The sequence below is a fragment of the Nicotiana tomentosiformis genome, chromosome 1, assembly GCF_000390325.3.
Source record: "Nicotiana tomentosiformis chromosome 1, ASM39032v3, whole genome shotgun sequence".
NCBI lineage: Eukaryota > Viridiplantae > Streptophyta > Magnoliopsida > Solanales > Solanaceae > Nicotiana > Nicotiana tomentosiformis.
Genome location: NC_090812.1, coordinates 123936853 through 123946455, shown reverse-complemented (window position 1 = coordinate 123946455; position 9603 = coordinate 123936853).

Sequence of the window (9603 nt, the reverse complement as noted above, 5' to 3'; positions counted from 1 at the left end):
AAATATAAATGACTCGGACAAGATCCATGTCCAGGGAAGATCCATCCCTCAATATAAATGCTTTGGGCAAGATCCATACCAGGGGAAGATCCATCCCTCAATATAAAATGCTTCAGGCAAGATCCATGCCCAGGGAAGATCCATCCCTCAATATAAAATCAAACGAGCCCACTGTGGGGGGTGCAGACTGCGGAGGGGCTCCTTCAGCCCAAGCGCTATAATAGCCAGATCCAGGATTAAATAAATAAAAATATACTGTGGCGTGCAGCCCGATCCCATAAATATCAATCAAAATCTCCAGTCTCTCGGGCTCTCAATGACATAAAAATCAACGCCACACGATGATATGGTGTATCAATGAATGACAACAAAGATTGAGATATGATATGTAAATGATAGATGTGACTGAGTACTAAATTATAAATTCAAACAAGTAATTCAATAGCACTAAGATCTCAGTGGATCCCAAAAAAATCGGCACGTAGCCTAAACATGATCTTTAACATAAGTCTCAGCTCAATTTCCTCTAACACATGGAGGATATGTGGATAATGACATGAGTATTTGATTATGCAACTCCACGGAATCAATTAAGTCACAATTGCTATGGCGCATGCCCACACGCCCGTCACCTAGCATGTGCTTCACCTCCATACAATTCACATAACACGTAATTCAGGGATTTATACCCTCAAAACTAAGTTTAGAAGTGTTACGTACCTCAAACCATGCAAGTTCTTTATTCCAATATGTCTTTGCCTCGCGAATCGGCCTCTAAATGCCTCAAATCTAGTCATAATTAATTCGATACAGTCAACACAAATTATAGGAATCAATTCCATATGAAAATACTATATTTTCCAATAAAAATCCGAAATTCAACTAAAAAATTATCAGTAGGGCCCATGTCTCGAAACCTGACAAACGTTACAGAATATAAACGCCCAGTCAACCACGAGTCCAATCATACCAAATTTACCAAATTCTGACATCAAGTCGACCTTCAAATCCTCAAAACTTATTTTTAAATCCCTGGGCCCAAATCCTCGAATTACACCTCAAAAATACGTAATCTAGTCAGAATAATTAATGATAATTTAATATTATTTACTACCAATGATCATAAGTGACTTACCTCATGTTTTCCCGTAAATTCTCGCTCAAATATCGCCTCAACCCGTGTTGGAAATGACCAAAAAATGGCAAAACTCGGAACCCTATGTTTTTGTACACTGTCCAGAGGTTCCGCACCTGCGGAATTTTTAGCCGCTTCTGCGCAACCACTTCTACAGTAATTCATCTGCTTTTGTGATTGCCTTCGCTCCTGTGGACAAGAGTCCGCTTTTGTGGTCTTGCTTCTGCGAAGAAGTTGTCCGCTTCTGCGAAGCAGCTCGCCCCTTCATTTTTTGCTTTTGTGGTCACACCTTCGCAGATGCGTAACCGCTTCTGCGGTCAGCCACGCGCATCTGCAATCCCAGCCTTTACCAAGTCAATGTCGCGAGCTCGCACCTGCGATCCCAGCGCTTCTGCGAGCTCGCACCTGCGAGATAATTTCTGCAGGTGCGATTGCATCAGTAGGCAGCAATTTTCCAGCTTTGTTCTAAGTCCAAATTTGATCCGTTAACCATCTGAAACTCACCCGAGGCCCCACATGGCCTCAACCAATTATACCAACAAGTCCTAAAACATCATACGAACTTAGTCGAAGCCTCAAATTATATCAAACAATGCTAAAATCATGAATCGCACCCTAATTCAAGCCTAATAAAAACTAACAAATTTCAACTTCTATATTCGATGCCGAAACCTATCAAATCACGTCCGATTGATCTCAAATTTTGCACACAAGTCATAAATAACATAACGGACTTATTCTAATTTTCAGAATTGAATTCCAACCCCGATAGCAAAAAGTCAACTCCCGATCAAACTTCCCAACTTTTAATTTCCTATTTTTGCCATTTCAAGCCAAATTTAACTACGGACTTCCAAATAATTTTTCGGATACACTCCTAAGTCCAAAATCACCATACGGAGCTATTAAAATCATCAAAACTCTATTCCTGAGTTATTTACACATAAGTCAATATCCGGTCAACTATTTTAACTTAAACTTTAAATCTTGGAACTAAGTGTTCCAATTCATTTTGAAACTTTCCCAACAAGTCACATAATTATAATTGAACACAGGATAAGTAGTAAATGGAGAAATGGAGCTGTAATACTCAAAATGACCGGTCGTTACAATGAGTGAGAATACAAGACAGTGAGATTGAGTCTCTTTGAGTGAGTACATGAGTTCATCATTGAGATGCATTACATTTGACATGCGTACTTGAGATACAAGCATAGAGATGCATTTTCTCATGCTACCCAGTTTAGGTGACATTCAAGATTTCACCTATATATTGAAATGTAGCCATATAGATGTATTTTTCTCATGCTATCTGAAAATAAAACATCTTGTTTATTGTTGAAAGGTTTTTGGGAAAATCACAGTTTTCAAACTTATCCATATATTTTTGAGGTTTTCGGTGAAAGAACTGGGATCTACTGTTATACTTGAAAAGCATACCTATTTTTCGTAGCTGTGAACCAGCTGAATTATTTCTTGTCCATCTTTATCATATTGTGTTATGAACTGTTGTTGGTTATTTGAGTTGTACCCTGGCCTTTGTCCCAGCTCGTCACCACTTTCAACCTAAGGTTAGGTTTATTACTTATTGAGTATATAGGATCGGTTGTACTCATACTACACTTCTGCACCTTGCGTGCAGATGTTGGATGTTGATGTTGTTGTGCACGACGGGAGCTGGATTTGAAGATGTACCTGTATTTCGGTCATAGCTGCCAGTTGATCTTGGTAGCTTTAGAATTTTAATTTGTTCCTGTATAGTTCAAACAGATGATGTACTTTATTTCATACCAGCTTTGTAAATTCTAAATCTTAGAAGCTCATGATTTATACTACCAGTCCTTGGGGAGTTGTATAAAATTCAGTTATCTCATCTTTGATTCACATCAGTGTTATTATATTATGTTATTTTGTTAATTGGCTTACCTAACGGGTTGAGTTAGGTGTCATCACGATGGTTTAGATTTTTGATCGTGACACACGTTCATTGGCCAATCACTTGTCTCCATGTAGACTTATTATGCATCGCTATCACATTCACTTCAAGAATAGAGCAAATTAAGAGGGACAAACTTCATGCTTTTTCATGAAAAATACATCATTTTTCTTCAATCATCAATATGGTGAATTGGGACTCAAACCCAATATCTTACCCATATAAAGATATATTAGGTCATAATGAGTTAGGACTCGAACCCAACTCATCATCATGGTGCACCATGACTCAAACCCGATGACTTACCCTCGTACGATGGCATAATAAGCCAAAGTGGACTTACCCTTGAGCCTTTCATGATATACTACTTTCTAATAATCAGTTATTTTTGCCCGAACTTTAATAAAAGTTCACATTGATTTTTTTCACGAACAACCACATGATCAAATATAAAGGGAATAAAATTATCTTAGTTATACAAAATATATTTTGACCACAAGATAAATTTAAATTCTTATTATTTTTTAAGATTAATTAGAAACCTTCTCAATAGTTAACAGTTCCATAATCTTAGCTTGCAAACTGTCGGAGCAGTACATATGGGAGATGATGTCAAGGCATCAGAATATGCTCTTGTTTGTCACTCTAAAGCAGAGGTACTCCATATGTATACATCTGCACAAATGAAACTAAATTGTTAAGTAACACAAATTAAACCAAGTCTTAAATATTAACGTAAGTTAATTGCAGAATCCATGGCAATTGAAAAATGATACTCCCTGTATTGTTAGTGATATAGTAGATATGCTCTAGATCCAATCTCATATTTTTGATGATTTGAACGTATTTTGTGAATGTTATTTGATATAAAATATATGGCATCTGATATTCTTTTATCATAGTTATTATTAATTGTTTGATTAACTTGATAAGGTCCTTGATTAAATTTTGAGACTTGACATTGTGATGGAGATCGTGATAATGAGAGTAAAGTGTCACGACCCGAAATTTCCCACCGACGGGACCGTGATGGCGCCTAACATTTCATTTTCTAGGCAAGCCAACGTTAGAGAATCATTAAACCAATTCCTTATTCTCATTCAGTAATTAATAATAATTAACTAAGATAAAATATAATAAGTACGGAATATCATAACAATAAACTCTTCTCAATTTACGTGTGCAGTCCGGATAGGTTTTCGAGAAGCTTTTATGTTGAAAATTAATGAAAATAAGAATTTATGCCTTAAAAAGTTGATTTTATTTGACTTCGATCAACATTTTTGGTAAACGGGCCCGGATCCATATTTTGATGGTCCCGGTGGATCCGTATCGAATTATGGGATATGGGCGTATGCCCGGAATCAAATTCGGAGGTCCCTAGCTTGAGTTATGAATTTTTGATGAAAATTAAAAGTCTAAAAATTATTTATTTATTTATTTATTTTAAGAATTGATTGATGTTTGGCATTGTTAGTACCGGGTCTGTATTTTGGTTCTGGAGCCCGATACAAATTTGTTATGATATTTAAGACTTGTTTGAAAAATTTGGTGAAAACGGAGTTGATTTGACGTGATTCGGAGGTTCAGTTGAGAAGATAGGAATTTTGAAAGTGTTCTTGAGAATTTCGTTTGATTTGGTGCTGAATTCGTAGTTCTAGGTGTTATTTTGGCGATTTGATCGCGTTCACGATGAAGGAACGACCAACCCACCCCAGGTGTGCCTAACACTACGCGTTCGCGAGGAGCTGATCGCGTTCGCGAAGGGTAACGCCCCCATCGCTTCGCGTTCGCGAAGAAGAAAACTTCAGCTGCCCAGTTTGCTCTTCGCGTACGCAAGAGTACCTTCGCGAACGCGAAGAAGGACCTGCCAGAACACCTGCTGCAGCAAAATACCAGATTTTTTAAAGTCCAAAACATCTCGTGGCCTACCCGAAACTCACCCGAGCCCTCGGGGCTCCAAACCAAACATGCACACAAGTCTAAAAATATCATACGAATTTGCTCGCGCGATCAAATCGCCAAAATAACACCTAGAACTACGAATTTAACACCAAATCAAATGAAATTCTCAAGAACACTTTTAAAATTCCTATCTTCTCAACTGGACGTCCGAATCACGTCAAATCGACTTCGTTTCTCACCAAATTTTAAAGACAAGTCTTAAATATCATAACGGACCTGTACCGGGCTCCAAAACAAAAATATGAACCCGGTACTAACAATGCCAAACATCAATCAATTCTTAAAAAAAAAAAATTCCAGACTTTTAATTTTTATCAAAAATTCATAACTCAAGATAGGGACCTCCGAATTCGATTCCGGGCATACGCACATGTCCCATAATTCGATACGGACCCACCGAAACCGTTAAAATACGGATTCCGGCCCGTTTACTAAAAATGTTTATCGAAGTCAAATAAAATCAACTTTTTAAGGAATAAATTCTTATTTTCATCAATTTTCAACATAAAAGCTTTCTCGAAACCTGCCCGGACTGCGCACACAAATCGAGAGGGGTAAAATGAGATTTTTAAGGCTTAAAAACGCAGATTCGAGTTCTAAAATATAAGATGACCTTTTGGGTCATCACATGAAGTTTCGTATAATTTAATCTAAATTTGTTCTTGGTCATAGGATTATTAATTTGGAGGACATTAGTAATCCGGTTAGATCAATATTTATGTTATTATCTTTATTGGATAAAGATTAGTTGATCTTATTGACTAAATCACATAGATAGATGATGCATATAGAGATATGATAATTGAATCGACTCATTGGATAATTCCTAATGGTTAGAATTACCATAAACTATCAATAGGATATTCTCTTGAAGAATGTGATTTAAGAGTTTCCTTTGACCTGAGCTCGTCATAGTAATTGACAAGTTATTTATTGTGGTTTGATACTAGACACCTATGGCCCTAGGGCGATAGTTGAAAGGATATTGGGTATAGTTAAATGCTTGTAGAATTAATGATTGATCAAGATTCCATCTGTCAACTCTTGATAATGAGTTTAAGCTCCATGTTGTCATGAATTATAAACGACCAAACTAAGACCTTGGCAAGGGCAATTGAATGAAAGAAGAAAAGAGTTTCTTAGGTCATTCAATGGTCGGTTATATTTGACAAGAACACATAGTTGGTCGCCTATCAGGATTTGACAGTTGAACCATATCCTAGGGTGACCCAGGGCTATAAAGACAGAAGGAATTACTACATTATTCTTCTACTGGTTCTTGAGAATAAATTATATATTTTATTCTATCCGGTCGTTAAGGAGTGTTACTAGACGCCACCCTTGATTAGTATATTGATACGATCAATTTATTACCGGCTTAATATTGAACCTATGGGATCGCACACTAACAAGTGTTCTAATCTTTGCTAAATGATTAATTACTTTATTGTTTGGTAATTAAATTAGAGAATTTAATTAGTCAAATAAATTAAAATATTAGTCCAAATGAAATATTATTATACTGTTTGCTAGCATAGAGACTATAATTAATATTGTGAACGAATTAAAATTTTCTATTCGGAATAGAAAATTTAAATATATCTCTTAATTGAAATATATATGTGATATATATAATTAATATTTACTTATATAAGGTATGCATGTAAAATATTAATGAAAGACTTTTAAATCAAATCCAATTTAGAATTGGATCTTTACGTATAAAGTGCATGAAAGGACTTGTGGGCAAAGTAATATAACTGGGAATTGGATTTAATGAGAATGTCCATAAGGACGTGTCGGGATCTTCCGGATTCTAATTTTCCATAAAATTTCGAGTAAGGTTTATTTTTGGAATAAACTTTTACCCTAAGTAAATCATTACCTCAACCAAATAGGAAAAGAGTTTAGAGGTGATACTATATAAAGGGTGATGGAGAAAATTTACCGAATTAATTTTTGAGAAGAAAATCACTTTGTGAAAGTGAGAATACAATACAAAGTCAAGAGAGAAAATACAATTACAAGAAAAGTGTTTTTTGTTCTTTTATTTTGAGTTGAGATTTTTGAGAAAACTTTTAACACAATATTTTCATTCAATTTGTTCGCGGGTTCATTGATCAAAGAGTTGATAGCAAGGATCGGTCTCGGTGTGGATACGTATAGAATCTTCGCACTATCGATGAAATTTTGAAACGAGACTGTCTTCACCAGGTACGTCTTTGATCCGATCTTTGACATGTGAATAAATTTTAAACACAAAAAGATCTTCCTAGGATTGTTATTGTATTCTACTGCGTGTTACGAATAAATATATGCAATCCTTCAGTGGTATCAGAGCCGTGATTTATTGTGTCTAAACTTTATTTACGAAATATTTTAAGATTATATTTGAAGAGTTCAAACCATAATACATGTGTCTTGTACAATTGTCAAATTGTTTGAATGCATATAAATTAATATAATTATATTATTAATAAAATATATATACATATAAGTTAAACTATTAAGATAGTTCGTAACTTGAATTTGAAATTTTTGTATTAGATACGATGGTAATCTATAATAGGATATTGAATTCTACTATTATTTTAATTGTTATTAGTTCATGAGATGTTAATTAATACTCCCTCTATTTCAATTTATGTGAGCATATTTGACTGGGTACGAAGTTTAAGAAAAGAGTGAAGACTTTTGAACTTGTGGTGTAAAATGAGGCACATATATATTGTGTGGCTATAAATCATTACATAAAGGTAAATTATTTCCAAATAAAAAAAGGGGTCATTCTTTTTGGCACGGACTAAAAAGAAAATAGATTCAAATAAATTAAAACGGGGGGAGTAATAGTTTTCCGACATGAATTATTTTTATATGATATATAAGATAAACATGTAAGAAGATGTTGAATTTAATTTTTATGTCACGCGCTTGTTCATTACATAATTTTGAATTATTTATTACATGTGATGTAAATTAATTTATGATTAAGCATGAAGACAACTTGACATAAATTCATGTGCTATAAAAGATTTGATCTTTATGTTATTAAAAATTATTTTAGTAATAGTTCCCTCTTACTAAAATTTGAGTTCTTAAATAATAAAATATAAGATATTTTTTTGTAAAGTTATCCATCAAAATAAATAATTTTATTTATTTCTTGTTTGTAAGGAGCGGCCTGACAACCAGGAGACTTATAGTTCGAGAATATGTTAAAAATTATTTATTGCATTAGATGCATGGATTGAAAGAATTATTTAATTTTACACTAGACGACTGAACTAATAACAATTAATGATGGTTGAACTCAACTATGGCAATAGAATCGACCTGAATACTAGGGGATTATTTGACATAGAGCTATTTAAGGATATTGTATGGGGATACAATTGGTAAGAGTACCTACCTTTAAAATATATGTGAGAAACGACTTGACTTCCAAGGGGCTCATGCATATTGTTAAAGGATTCCTTTACTCCACTAACAAAAATAGAGATTTCTTAAACTATAATGAGGGTAAATACTTTAAAATAATTTGTGAAAATATCATTTAGATAAAAGTCCATGTCTTTATGATATATGTAAATATGTTTTTATATTATTGTCTTTTCTTTTCCATATTTTAGATTTCTCAATATGTCTGTTATATCACTGCGTGAAATACTTAAGACCAACAAGTTGGTAGGACCAAACTTTGATGAGCAGTATAAAAATTTGAGAATTGTTTTCATGCATGAAAAGCTCATTGATGTGATCGATAATCCTACAAGATAATCCCACCAGAGAATGATGTTCAAGGCACCAAGGTTTATCAGAAACACTTGGAAGAATGCCTTGCTATTAAACACATCATTCTCGTTTCTATGAGTTTTGAATTCCAGAGAAAATATCAGAATATGGATCCAACTGCAATTATTAAATATCTTAAGAAGATGGTTGATACACAGTTGGACACTGAAAACTCTCCAGTTGGACCCCATGTCAATCATGTGATTGTTCTTACCGAAGAACATAAAGAGTTGGGGTACAATCTTGGTAAAGAAATTTCTAAAGATTTGATCTTGCAGTCAGTATATGATGTTGAATATTTTCACTGTAAGAAGAAAGGGCATTGGAAGAGAAACTGCAAGGAGTATCTTGCAACTCTAAAGGACAAGAAACAAGGTGAGATATTAATGAAAAATATTTTCAAGATTTCTTTAGCTATTACTAATTTTTTACTGTGGGTATTAGATACTAGCAGTGATTATAACATCTGCAATATGATGCAAGGATTCAAGATAACTAGGAGACTAAAGAAAGGAGAAGTTAATCTATAAGTTAAAAATGGTGCAAAAGTTGCAACCATAGCTATAGGATCAATTTCTTTAATAATGCCTTCGGGAAAAGTACTTATGCTAGATGATTGTTATTATATTTCTAAATTTATTTCGAACATAATTTCAGCTTCTATGTTGGACAAGCGTGGGTTTCGCATTAACATAGGCAATGATATTTGCTCTATTTATTATGGTGATGATTTATATGTGAATGGCTATCTCCAACATGATGTTTATGTCTTACC